Below are 14,321 nucleotides of genomic sequence, written 5' to 3' on the forward strand. Positions count from 1 at the left end.
GGAAATGTTCCACATAGCCCTCATAGTTCTCTGCCTTCAGACTTCAACGCACACGCGCGCACACTCACACTGTCACTTCTTAAATTTCCTTTGAGGTTTCCATGTGCTGCAATTTTCCCCTCAGGAGCTGCTGCTCCCCACAGGCTCTGTGCTGCACTATGCCCTGTTCTGCCATCCGCAGAAGCCAACATAGACAACACATTTTGTCACTACTTTGGGGAGACGTGGTCATAGACTGAGATGTACAATATTGACCAAGTGGTCTCACTGAAGTTATTGCTGATCTAAAAGATAAGATAAGGAACTCATTCCGTATTCCCTGCTCTCACAGAAAGCACCATCTCCAGGTCCAGTGGGTCACTTATCACGTCCTTTGGGGCCTATAGCTGTCCTTGTAATAAGAGTAACAAAAAGAGATTTCAGATAGCACTGAATAAATAGTCAGCTTGAGTAAGAAAAAAAAAATAATAAATTCCAGAAGATAACTTCTTCTGACTCTTAAGAGACAGAACACAGATCTGTGAACTGAGTCTAACAACGAAAATGAGGAGAAATCCCTTGTGAAACTGAATTTCTACACACATGAACACGTGTGTAGATATATAAATGTATGTGTCTATGCGTACATATCTTTCTTTGTCCATAATTTTATTATTTTATTAGATTCAAGCCCTAACTGTGCAAAGAGAATGTGATCCATCCTTGTGCCTTTTTCTCCTTGTGCCCTGTTGTCCAGATGTAAGCTATGAAACACATCCACGTTCCTTAGAACAGGGAGTGTTGAGCCAGGCAGTTTAGGCTGAGCTGTTACAGTTATCACTCCATTGAAAACTAACAACAAATTCAAATAACAGAGGCTGTGTTTGATTCTGGGTCTTTCTGGGTTTTCTTTCTCTGGTTCACACCCCCATAGTCTCACCTCTCTCCCACCCTTCCCTACTTACCATAAAGTTATGATGCCCTTTGCTATAATAATGAATGGAATTCCCAGATTATTATTTTAGGGGCTTAACTGATTCTCAGTGGTTTTCATGTGTTTAGCACTTATACAAAGAGGCTTTTTTCATATGTCTTTCAGCAAATATACAAATAGGCTTGGAGTCAGTATTCATTTTAATAGTTTCACCAGATAGTCACATTTATTTTCAGAGATTTTTTTCTCTCATCATATTTTTGCATCATTGCATGCAGCTGTATGGCACATCCATCTATAAACCTGGACCTAGCATCAGCAAGCAGAATATCTCCATCCTTAAAGTAATTTTTTTATACAAAGATTTATACCTGCACAACCCTCATTGTACAAAACTCTAAATATATGTAAGAGCAACACTGTCGAAACCTCTCTTCCTCTTCTCTGTGTTATTTATTTCCAAGTAATCTCAGCTGAAAGCTTTCTGATGCTGTCACAATGGCCAATTTTACATTGGACATTTTTCCCAATACAGATGTGTAGCTATTTGCCTTTTCTTTACCTCTCTGTAAATGCCATATGGACAGGAATCATTGAGTCACCAGATCATACATGTATTTTTCTGATATATTATGCTGTTTGATGTCATGTTGACATGTAATTGATGTTGGTTTTGCTTTTTTTTTGTCTTTGTTTTGTTTCTTGGTTTTAATAAAAAGAGAATTTAAAAAAGGCTGTAGAGTGATGACTTAAGGAACTGACAGACAGGAACATAGTATGCATCTCTTTTATGATGTGCTGCTGAGTAAATGGGTATATTTCTAGCTTTAGATAACATATAGGAGACCTCTGAATTTTCACTGTAGAGTGAAGTATTTGTATAAGCCTAGCCTGTAACCTCAAAAGAACTCCTTTCGCTCACAAGAAGTACATACAGAACATGTTTTCAATAAGGGCTTAACCCATGATTTAAGAGTCAATAAAGAAAGATTTTCCATAAAGAAATGGGAAAGCAACAATAGAAATAAAATACAACATACCAAAGATTAAATATGTTCCATCAGCACAACAGTGTCTTTGTACAGTAAAGAGCAGAAGGGGATGATTAATAGTAAAATGGTATATATGTCAAAAGAAAAATAAATGCAATTTAGACAAAGTACACACTTATTAACAGAGAACATCATTTACAGTTATTCAGATGGGAGGAAGGCAAGGATGAAACTAGCAGAGAATCTATTTCACAACGTGAAGTCACATTCATCTTGGTTCAGTCTTCCCCCCCTCTACAGCTGCAAAATAAAAATACTGGTGAAATCCTTGCTGACAGAAAATTAATACCTAAGTACCCAGTGACTTCAGCAGAATCAAGATTTCACTCGAGATGTTTTAAAGCGCAGCTTTACTAGGCAGACCTCATGGATCACCAGTGGGAATGGGTCCACACTTCCCACTAGTTCCCACTGCAGTCAGCACCAGCTCTAACAGCCTTGGCACTAGACGCTTCTAAAGGGGACCTGAGGCCATGGAATGCTCCTCACTCATCCTCCTCCCAAACGGTTAATGACAGAGCAAAGAGATGCCTGGGGCTCTCCCAGGTGGCTATACCAGGCACTGGCTTTTGGGGCATGGGGAGGAAAAGAGGGATGGAGGCACTTTGAAACAAGCGCAGAGACCAGGTCAAGCTCAAACCAGAGCAAGACAAATTAAGGTGCCTGATGGACCAAATGTCTGCCCAGCGCCTACCAGAAAGTTGTCACCGGACACCAACTGAAAGGTTGAACAGGAATTATTCCAGCATGGTAATATACTATGAGAAGATTTTAGGAATGCCTCCTCTAGATTTGCCAGAAACTTTATGAAAACAACCAGATGCAAACTTAGTATTTCAAACATTCCAAGTTTTTAGGCAGAAAGATAGAAATACGTTAGCAGCTCGTATCACTCTTTTCAGAACCACAGGGCCCCTGAAGGGGCCCAAGCAGTGTGCCACTCCGCCTGTTTGTGGAAAACACCTTTCACAATGAAAGACAATTACAACCAAATATATAAAAAATGGGAAAGTACAAAGCAGAAAGAAAATGACCATTTCATTCTGCAAGCAAGAAACGTGCTATATGATGTCTCCAAAAACCCTGTCCGCAGTGCTCTAATATTTCCGAATAAAACAATACAAAATAAATATGTTTTTACAAGGCAGGAAAGAAAGGTGAATTTTAAATGAAGAAGCAAGTTTGGAGAAGTTGCAAATAAAAAGACAACAAAGTTTAAAACATACACTTTTGTTCTATATTAATTCTAGAAATTTCTACCACTCCTACTTTGCATGCACAGTTTAAACACCATCTGGGAAAGAGAAACAGAAATAAAAGAAGGGTTATATTTCCCCCAATAATTACCTGGAAAATAAGGTTTATAAGTCCCCCAATAATTACCTGGAAAAGAGCCTTACTCTCCTGATAGATGGTCTCAGTAGAAGCCAGACAGGGAATTAAAGCCTATATTTCTTAATATGCATGGGTTTAGGGCACATGAGATAGAAACATGGACAAAGTGGTCGATCTGAAATATACTTCTCAAAACTCCAATTCTCAAAGCTCCTTTTTAACTACCTCGCTCAAAATCGTAAGATGTCTCAAAAATATTTTGATTATGGTCTAATCTGTTCTGTGTGACCCTTGCAGAAATGATTCTTTGCAACTCTGGCAAGTTTCTTTCTCTACCACTTTTGTGAGATGAATGACTCCTTCCATTTGCAAGGAAGTTCTCAGGATCTCTGCATTATAGGACTATTATTATCAGAACTCATTGAGCTCTTGCTGTGTTCACAGATTTAAATCTGAAAGCCAGAAATTATAAACATATACCTCATTCAAGATAGTACATGCAAGCACACATTATACAAATTATTTCTGTAGTGTACATTATAGCTACAAAAAGAATGACATCAGAAAACTTTATTAGCATCAGACAAGAGCCTCAAATCCTAAATCAGCTCACACAATTTCTCTTTTTCTAAACTCCCTTTGATTTTTTTTTATTTTTTTTTTTTTTTGCCTATTAAATCCAATTGCTATACAAGCTGGTGCTTGATGCACTTGAAGTCACATAGAAATTTACCCATCCAGTTTAAACCGTGTTATCCTGATATTACTTTCCATATGGCAGTTCAATGGAACACCACAGGCACCACCTATGCATTACCCAAATTGACTGCCATCTTGACACACCTACAGTTTTAATCCCAGTCATCAATTGTCTTCAGGATTGTATATTTTTTGAAAACAGGTATTTCTGTACCTTTTAACTAAACTTGAAGGCTGCCCACACTGCAGGACACGAATGGAAACATTTAAACAGAAATGCTCAAATGCATTCCCGGCAAGAAAAAAAAAAATCACCAGAAAGACAGTGAATAAAAAGAACTCAAAACTTAACTGAGCATTCCCACTTTTTAAGATTTTAAGTGTAAAATAACACTGTATCAACAAGGCCAAGCAATTCTCTCTATGAATGAAAGAATTAGAAGACATGAAATAGGTCAAGGAGATACATAAGAATGAAAGCTTCAAAAGGAGAGGGAACCCTTGCAGTTACTTTATGAACAAAGTCCTATCCTCCTTCAAAATCCCAGAGTAGTATATAAATTATTTGCAATACTATTATCACTTTAGCAACACTACAATACACATTTTATTACAAATCCATTCCCTGTAATTCTAAGAACTATGGAGTAAATTGTGATTCCCACACAAGTGTGCCTCTAAATAACACACAATAGTCTCACTAAAGAATATCCAGGCTTTTAGGAAAGTTCTGAGGAGGTGATCTGATTTTAATCCTGTTATACTTTTAAGCAAATGTAGATTGACTTAAAGTAAACATTGCAGGAGGGAGCTCATGCTCTAGGCTTCACCAAGCAATCAGCAAGGCATCTGACACGCTACAGAAAACCTGCAAAATCCAGCAAATAAATCTTGTAACACCCATTCAGTATCCTACGAAGCACACAGTGGGGAGCTGACACATTATTAACTGACTGTAATTTTCACAAACTACAACATACTAAGAGCTTTATGACATACATGTGGTGAAATGTATTTTTATCTATTATATATGCCCGTGTTTTCAAAGCACATTAATCAAGATGCTCCAAATAAATCATTGGGTCATGTTTGTTTTTAAGTTAGTAGCATCAAAAATATTAAATATTACAGTAAGAAGATATGGGAAATATCTTGATCTCATGATTTCACTCTAACAAAATCACAAGCTTTTGGTGATGCAGCAGTTGTGTGTAAAAGGACAAAGGGACTGACTTGAGCAACAAAAAAGATAAACTTGGAACAGGCGATTGTCACAAAGCGCTTCCCTTGAGTGTGGGGTTTTAAATTAAATTATATTTTACACAAACTTGCTTAAACCCTCCTCTTTCAAGGAAAGTAAATCCATAAGGGACAATGTCGGTTCCAAGGAAGCTCCAATGCCATCCAGAGGGAAAGAACCGAAGATGATACGACACAGACATCAACTCTCAGCCAAAGTATCTTTCCTTTTGCCAAGGTGAAGATTTATACAACTCTACAGAGACAAACCTCACCTGCGTCTCTCAGGAACAGCAGAAAGAACTCCTGCAAGTGACAGATCACTGCCTTTTGAAGCCTTACATTGTTCTACCACAAACAGGAATAACTTGAGGTCCCAAAGGTTCATAGAGAAAAATGGCACTTTGCCAACCCTCATTACTGCCTGCCAACCTGTAGATAATCTTCTTGTACTGTACTTCATCTGATACTTTCACATTTACAACCCTTTACAATACTCAGCAGTTTCTATTTAAATAGAAGTAGACAAGATTAAAAAAATAAACCTAAAATAGAAAAAACAGGCTAGATGTGAAAACTGAGAGCATTTTCCTTACTATTGTCCATTATTCTTTAATGTATCATTTTCTTTCTGCATGTAGGCCAAAAAAATAAATCCAATGTAAACACAAAAGGCAAATACCTTTTGAAGGCCAAGTAAATATTTGAAAAGCAAAAAAGAGATTCTGCTTTTATCTCCAGATCACCCTACAATTTAATGGTTAGTGGAGGGGGGGTTCTTTTTTCCTTTCTTTTTTGTTTTTCTTTTTCTCTTTAGTTCAGGGAATGCAGCAGGGGCAGGTCCACACCTCACAGAATGGTTATCAACCTATAAACCAGAACAATGGGATAACAAAGGTCAGGTAACTATGCCATGCAGAGAGAAAAAATGGCACTATCCAAAGCCATAAGGCAGCAAACCAATGTATTAAAAGTCTTGACCCAGTATTATTTCTAAATTATGAAAATTTCATGCCTGACCTTGTAATCTGATGTCTAATTTACAAGCAAAGTGCAGGTGCCTGTATGTAGCTTAATGGTTTTTATGAGGTTTAATGAAATTAAATTAATGCCACTCCATGGACTTGAGAGAGAGACTTGGGTCTTCAGCTATGACAATGGCATTAAATAGCACTGAAGAGAAAAAAAGGAAAAATTATCTGCAAACTAAAATGGTAAAGCCAGCAAAATGTTACCAGTGAGTCCACAATCACCTGGCAGGAGGAATAAATTACTGACAGTTTTCAAAAAAAGTTTTTAGGTGGGAATAAAGCTGTTGAAACCAAAATGGAACACAAGTCCCCGTTTTTTTTTGGCCCCTTATTACTAGTCCATGATCCTCAGGTCACCACTGAACACAAATGTACAAGTGCTCAGTAGTTCAATATTGATACTCTCAGGCCAATAGCAAATCACACACAAATCCCAACAACTCCACAAAAATTCTGTAACATCATATAATGAGTGTTTTCTGAAATTGTATGTAAAAAAAAATCCCTGAAATGTCTTATCATTAAAATAAAGCCATCAGTGGTAATGTTATTAAAAATACTGGTGCAACTTTTGGGGTTAATCACTTGTTCACTGACTTCAAGGATGTAATAAAACATATCCTATGGGTTCAAGCTGTAAAGTATGTGTACCTTATTATCTTTTATGGGACAGAAAAGTGATAAACACTTCTTATAATTAAAGAAGTCTGATCAGCAAAGTAGGACGAATACTAGAAAACAGAATTAATACTTGCTTAGTCTTGTAAGAAACAAAGCCATTAAAAGTACCCTATTTTCTAGCAAACACAAAAAATCTAATTAACCATCTGAAAGCTATTTTGGTTAGGTTAATTTCCAGTTTTCACAATATATTATAACATTAGAAGATGATGGCATTCTACAGAAGACGGTGACAGAAACAATGAGAAAAGGAATAATGTTCCAGACTACTACACAAATTAGGAAACTCAAGCCTTCATGGACTACTACAGATATTGCCAGAAAGGTATTTTTTAAAGATTTTTCGCCTGAAATCTTTCTAAAACAAGGTTTAAAAGAATTTTTTAAAAATTGGCAAAACTATTGATAGTATTTTTATAATCTCTTAACACAACTTTAATAATATCTTAGCTAATAATTAAACATGTACAATGTCCAATTCTCTATTTGTTTAATAATAGAAATCTTGCAAGTGCAAGGTAGAACACAGGGATGGCCAGAGGCCCATTGCTATGCTAGAACTGACCCATGCATTACACAAATAAAACTGCCACCAATGGCCTGGAAGAGTCACAAGCACTCTCATCTACTCCTGATATTATCAAATAATTCTCAATTTCTTCTGATAATGTATTAGTCCTCTAAATTATAGATTGTCATCTCTGAAAGTAGAATTATATGGAAGACAGACTATTTTTAAGGAAGTGTGAAGCTTTGCACCAAGTATTAGTACGAAAATCACATAGGGTATTGCTGTGCAGATGTACATACATCACCTTTAGATGCATGTGTATGCTCGCCTATGTATTTGCATAGGGAGAATACATATAAATAATGGATGAAATGGACTTGCATCCATGTGTCCATGTATTTGTGTTCATGCTTATGTACACAGACACATAAATATGGAGGTAAAAGTTCTCTAACCTGCATATAATTATATGTTTAGACTGACACGCCTATACATAATATAGATGGAATTCACCATGCTAATTATTACACTGAGAACTTCAGTAACTGATACAGTGCTTGCTCACAAATTTTCTAAAGCAGAGATCCCTTCCCACTCTGGTTCCAAAACCAATATTACAGATTCACAAAGCAATATATATTTTTAACAACAAATATTTTTCTTTCAATTGCCTACTGTATGATTCAGTCTCTCTAGATTTGGTTGGTATCAGTCAACTCATTTTGTGTAGCTCTAATAATTTTTGAAGAGGTATTTTACCGTACTAGCACATTTTTATACTAAAATTGGTGCTTCACTACTGGAGTTAAGGAAGTAAAATCAGAACATCACCCCTGATGAATTAAAACTTCTATAACTTAGATGATCATCTGTGACCTAAGGCATATTGATTATACCCTTAAAGGATAATGAATGCCATGACAGGGAAAAAAAAATTATAAAAAGGCTCAATAATTTATCTGCTGGCACTGAGCTTTCTTTCTAATTTATTCCCTGAAAACTTCAGTTTTGGGAAAATGGGGAAGTGACATTTCTCATACAATGCAGAAATTACTAGTGATACTAGTAGATGAAGTAGTCACTTTTGTTCATTCCTTTCTTTCCTTGCAAAGAAAACAAAACAGCTAAAAGCAGACAGCAGGAGACAGGACCTAGCAACTCTGGATTCCATGTCACAGCTGTAGGGTGCAGAAGAGAATAACCCTAATGAAGTCCACATCCTATCTTTAGAACTATATCAGTACAGCTCAAAGCAGACTCTGATCCTCCCTGGAACACAAAGCTGCTATTACTGATTATTGTTTTAGCTGACTTCGACATCAATTCCAAAACTTAGCTCTTTCTTTGCAATAGGAAGTCTAGGCAAGTCTGCGCTGAATGCCCAGATCTGAACCCCGACAAGCCAGGGAGGCTTATTATTCTGCAGCTTAGAACACAGCAGCTCCCTTCCTAATAGGCATTTAGGACAAAACAATGTTTCTCTCCTGCAGGGTTTTGTTTGGCCTTCAGATTAAACAACGCTCTAGGTTAGTAATCAGGTTTACCAGATAGTTGTCACGGGGTCACCAGCAGCTACTTTGTTTTCCCTCAACACTGTGCCCTCTAAGGTGGTGACAGTGTTAAACAGACTACAACTGATGGGAAAAGTAGAAAGACGAATCAACAATGTCCTATAAATAAACTTTTTTCAAAGAAAAAGCAATCTGTTGAAAAATCACAGGCAAGAAAGATTCTATATAAACACTAGTAAACCATATATATTACCTCAATAAATGCTAAAAGCTTTTTCTGGTAAAGAAAGAATAAGGACATTTGTGATTTAGCTCATATTTTTCATGCAAAAAAGTAAGATGTATGCTCATACATGTGACTTTTTAAAAATCGAAGTAAATATGGAAGTAGAATTCTTTAAATGAGAACTAGACAAGCACAGTACTGATGAAAACTTTCCTTTGAAAAGAAAAGAAAAGAAAAAAAAGAGCATAAGCAATTAGGATCTGACTACTGCAGTGCTCACTGAGGTTTAAACAAATAATTCTTCCACTGTAAAATGCCAGGAAACTTGCATGTGAGCATAAAATATTAGACAGCAGACAAACTGTTACATTTTTTTTACTTTATCCATTCCTGTTCAGAGGTAGAAAAGCCAAAAGGATGTACAGCTGAAATGTCCAGCTTTGGCCTTCTCCCAGCGCCATGGAGTTTGCTTGTTTGACCTACTGAAGCAGAAAGTGCCCTGAAAAATCCCCACTTTGTTCTGAACACCCCTGTTTGCCTCTGACACTGAACACCTGCACATCACAACCTCATCTGTCCAGTCCATAAAGGAGACCCACTTGTGGGAAAACACTCAATCTGCTGTCCTTTGGCTCTCACAAACGTGGGTGATTATGTTTAAAGTAAATTTGCTGTGGGTTCTGTCTTGGTTGGTTGGTTTTGTGTGTGTTTTTACTATCATTAAAACATTTGGCCTAAAGTCTGCGGAATAATTAATAACTACACCAACACTAATTTGTACTATCTTTGAAAAAAATGCCAGCAGATTTTCCTCCAGCATCTACAAAAATACAACCAAAACCTGTGCAGTAAAGACAGGCAGAGGATTACACTTTACAGTTCTATGGATGTTATGTGCCATCATCCACTACAGCCACAGAACTCTATTCAGAAGGTGATAAATGACACGTTTGATTGCTCCAGGATTTAGTGGCTGAAAATAATATGTCTTTGAGAATACACTTCTTCATGAGTATGTCTTTTTAGAAAACTACTGGAATATGTTGGGTGTAATGAGGAACACATGTAACTCCTACTTCAGATGAGGAAAAAAAAAGGAAAGAAAACGTTTTCCTTTAGCAGCATTTGATTCAATTGACAATTCAAGCTCTTCTCTCTTTGCAGATGTTTAAAATATAATTATTTTCCATAAGACAGTAAAAATGATAACCTCAAAGGCAAAATGATGTTTTATATTATTTTTCTATGTTATCAGATGTGGATCAAGTGCTAATAAACATCTATGTATCTAACCAGCTTTTTTGAAACACATGGAACACTCCAGAATTTTCAGAAAGCAAAACCCACAAGACATTAGGCCTGTTTTATTCCAATGCTTAGATGAGGTAAGACCAATTTATTTTTTCAGCCCAAGCGTTTTACAATTCATTTTCTTCTAGAAGGACATTTCTAATGATTCTATAGTCTCTCCTTAATATCTTGTAGAAACGTGCATGCAAAGCCACATAAGTGCCCTGAACTTGTTCTTTTTCCATGACACAACCTTGTAATTTTGTATCTGACCACTTTATGCTGCTGATGCTCCATAAGGACTCTGTAAAAGCTGGAGTTGTTCTTTTGGTAATATTACAGCCAGAAGCAAGGCTAAGCACCACCTGCACCATATTTATCTACTTGTTTATGAAAGAGTTTCCCCCTCATTGTGTGGATAACTGACCTTAGCCATAGCTAATAAGACATGAGCTTCCTTGAACTGTGCAGCTTTACACTGAATCTTATAAAACACGTCAGTGTTACCCATGTAGCTTCACTGAGCTCCTAATGAACTGAAACACATTCTCTCTCCAGTACTGTCACCACAGACGAGGTGTGGTCCAAGAAACAAAAATAACCTTGCCCAAACTTTGCTTTGGCCATCTGTTTGTGTAGAAAAGCTTCCTCCTGGCTGCTAACAGGTTTCTATAAAGTAAAGAATCAAGCAACATATAGATATTTATGCTCCACCCTCTGCATCATCCCATCTTACTGCACCAACCATGTAGTGACAAGAATGGCTTGCTTGCTGCAGGCTAACTGCTTATGCAGCCTCCCCTGAGTGCAGCTGTGCTTCCAGATGTGTGTCTAGTCAGTCAGAGACCTCTGGAGCTGCATCTCTCCTCGACCTTAAGCTTTTAAACAGGTTGGAATCTGCACAGTCTGCACTGAAGAAAATACAATTTTACTTATCATGAACACCCTGGTCAGTCAAACTAGTTCCAGTAAATCAGATGATGTTCTTATCAACCTATTCCAGACACGTCTAACTTTTTTGGTTGGCTTTTTTTCCTTCATTTTTTTTTTCCTGTAATACATAACTGAGAACAGGAACTGGCACAAAAGCAGTGGTGTCGGCTTAACTGCCTTGTAGGGGGACATTTTTCACAGGTTACACTATTGTGTTGTTGGAACAAGTCACTGGAATGGACACAAAAATCCCAGAGTTTCTGCTTGATATCTTTCGCTTCTATCTTTTGCTTAAGAACATTACTTTTATCCCAGTTAATATAAATAATAATAATTAAATAACAGCTAATTTACACTGGTTTATAGCTGAGGGGGGTCAAGACTGTTTCTGTTCATTTGCAGGTCGTGTTTGATGATTTAGGATTCTTTCAATAAGCTAATGCTTACAATCAATTTTAAAATGAACTAGTTGAACCAGTGGAGTGCAAGAGCTCAAGTGTCAACTACATATATACATGAAATACAATAAATCCTGAAGTACTACTTCAAAATCCATCCAATTTGTCTCATTTTTGGGTTAGTACACACAAGAAATACAATCACCTTAATCATTCCAAATAAGCATACAAAGAGTTTCATTTTGTGTTTTACTTCTTCCCCAACAGCTCTATACCAGTTGTTCCTGATGATGTTCCAAGCAGAGCATTCCAAAGAGTCACTCGTGCAGGAAAACAGTTGAGCTAAACTCAAGTTGCCAGTGCTTTTCTAATTTTAAGTTTAGCTTTCTCATTCTGAAGGAAGCATTCCTCTCCAATACTAGTTAAAAGAGCTTATCTAATTTAACTTTCATTTTTTCCTTAAACATCTGGGAAATTTCATTTCTCTAATCAGTTTCTTACTTTCCTCCACTAATTACAATCTTGTTTTTTCTACGTATATCATTTCCTGTGTGATAATTTTTTCATCATTGGGTTTCTTGCTCTTTATATATTTCCTAGATGCTGGTGTTCAAACTCAGAAAATGCAGCTTATTTACGTTGTCCCTGCTCTCCTTAAAATACTCAGCTAAAATGTGCCTCGAGAAGTCATTTGCCTCGATGTACATCTGAATATTTAGCATAACTCCCGAAATGCCACCATTTGTGGCCCTGATAGCTCCTTCATCAGCAAATTCTAAGACTGTAATTTGCTCTAACGTGGTGAGACACCCTTCAGAGAACTTGGCCAGCAGCTGTCCCTGTGCCCGAGGAGGCCAAAGTCACACGCGGAGCGGTGACGCTGTCAGACAAACGCCACTTCTCCCTTTCACTTTCCCCACTGCCTTCCTTTCTCTTTCTCCTTTGCCTGAGGCCATATCTCAATCCCATTCCCAAAATTAAAAGGTTTCTTCCTTTCTCTATGGCTCATGAAAAGTTCCCCTGTAGAAGCACATTGCTACAGCACCTCAGGCTCTAAATTTGGAATATTTTCAGGTTTTATTCATATCTTCCTTCTTGTATCACCACAATCCCTTTCATACAGCTTTCAGGCTATTTCATACATAACAGGCTAAAATCTGGACTCTTTTTCACCCAGACAGATGCTGCAGTCACATCATGTGCATACTGAATCCTATTCTACAAGAAAATCGGGATTTTTTTAAGTGCTACTAATTTAACTAATAGCAGACAATGAGGAAAAGTTATCAAATGCTCTATACAGACTTTCTAGTTTCCACAATACTAGACTATCATTTAAAAACTTTTACATAACACCTATAATAAGCTAAATAATGAGGATTACATTGAAAAACATAACTGTTGATCATATCTATTTATCAGCATCAGGGGCACAAATTTGAAAGTTTTCCCAAGAAAGGGCTTTGAGGTTTTAAAAAATTACCAAAATTATGAGATTTTATTCAACTGACCTAATGGTTTCATTTGCATTTCCCTATATAAACACAGCGGTATGTTTACCAAACATTCATTTCCTTCTAAGCCCAGATCATAGATTTTTGAAACCCCACCAAAAAAAAAAAAAAATTAAAAAAAAAAAGCAGCTTGTTAACAAACAGGAATGTGTTCACAATATCAAAACAAACTTAAATAAATCATTCATATAGTGTGAAAACTGAAATCTAACAACTGAATGAAAGAGCTCTGCAACATAAAAGTTCCTGTAAACCCCCACAATATGCCCAAGCACAACTAAAGACCAACTTACGTAATATATTAGCTGGCAATTGCAAAGGACTCTTCAGGTTTTGTAATCAGTTCTCACACTTAACCACAAACCAGGAAAGAATTGTTATGATATTTCAGTTACATACGTTGCGTAGCTTAGAAATACGGCTTAGAAATGTATCTTCTTACCAAAGTTAAACACAAGTTTAATTTCTTTCATTCATTTGAGGAAACTAAGGATCAACATATGCTGTTTCACATGCTGATACTTTAAGTAAAATAACAAATACTCTTTTAAAAACTAAACTCTCTTATAATGAAAAACAGAAAGAAAAGATTTCGTTCCCCTGAGAAGATGATTAGCTTACCTGGTTTTGCCATTCCACACCGACAGCCTGAACAATATTATCAGCTCTTCAGGTACTAATTCTTGCTAACTGGAAGGATATTTTCTCTCTTGCTGGATTAATAATCAACTTTCCTGATAGTTCATTTGTAATTCTCTGCTGGTTAACCCTTTGCAGGTCTCCCATTTTGAGCTCAACAGTTTACACTCTTCAGCTCATTGTAATACAAAAATAAAAACACATACGCTAGCACGTAAGCAAGAACTAAATAGCAAGCTAAAGAGAAAGATTAAGAATAGATTATCTTAAAAAAATAAAAGCTTAAAAACTCTTAAAGCAAGACTTCCTTTGTCTGAAAGACTCTAATTACTAAACCTAGTTGCTAGTA

The 14,321-nt window shown here is 36.7% G+C and overlaps 1 protein-coding gene across 8 annotated transcripts in view; it reads right to left on the minus strand.

Annotated features, from left to right (window-relative positions):
- The window catches only part of SOX6 (SRY-box transcription factor 6), a 368,657-nt gene that overhangs the window by 248,792 nt on the left and 105,544 nt on the right, over nt 1-14,321 (minus strand). The window contains exon 1 of one of the 8 annotated variants that reach the window (XM_066187616.1): nt 13,955-14,317. The exons of the other annotated variants lie outside the window; for them this stretch is intronic. The gene's annotated coding sequence lies outside the window, so the exon portion shown is untranslated. Of the gene's footprint in view, nt 1-13,954; nt 14,318-14,321 lie in introns of those variants that run through there. 8 annotated transcript variants of the gene reach the window in all.

This window comes from Chamaea fasciata, unplaced genomic scaffold (assembly GCF_029207755.1).
Source record: "Chamaea fasciata isolate MVZ Bird 193981 ecotype frontalis unplaced genomic scaffold, bChaFas1.0.hap1 SCAF_7, whole genome shotgun sequence".
NCBI lineage: Eukaryota > Metazoa > Chordata > Aves > Passeriformes > Sylviidae > Chamaea > Chamaea fasciata.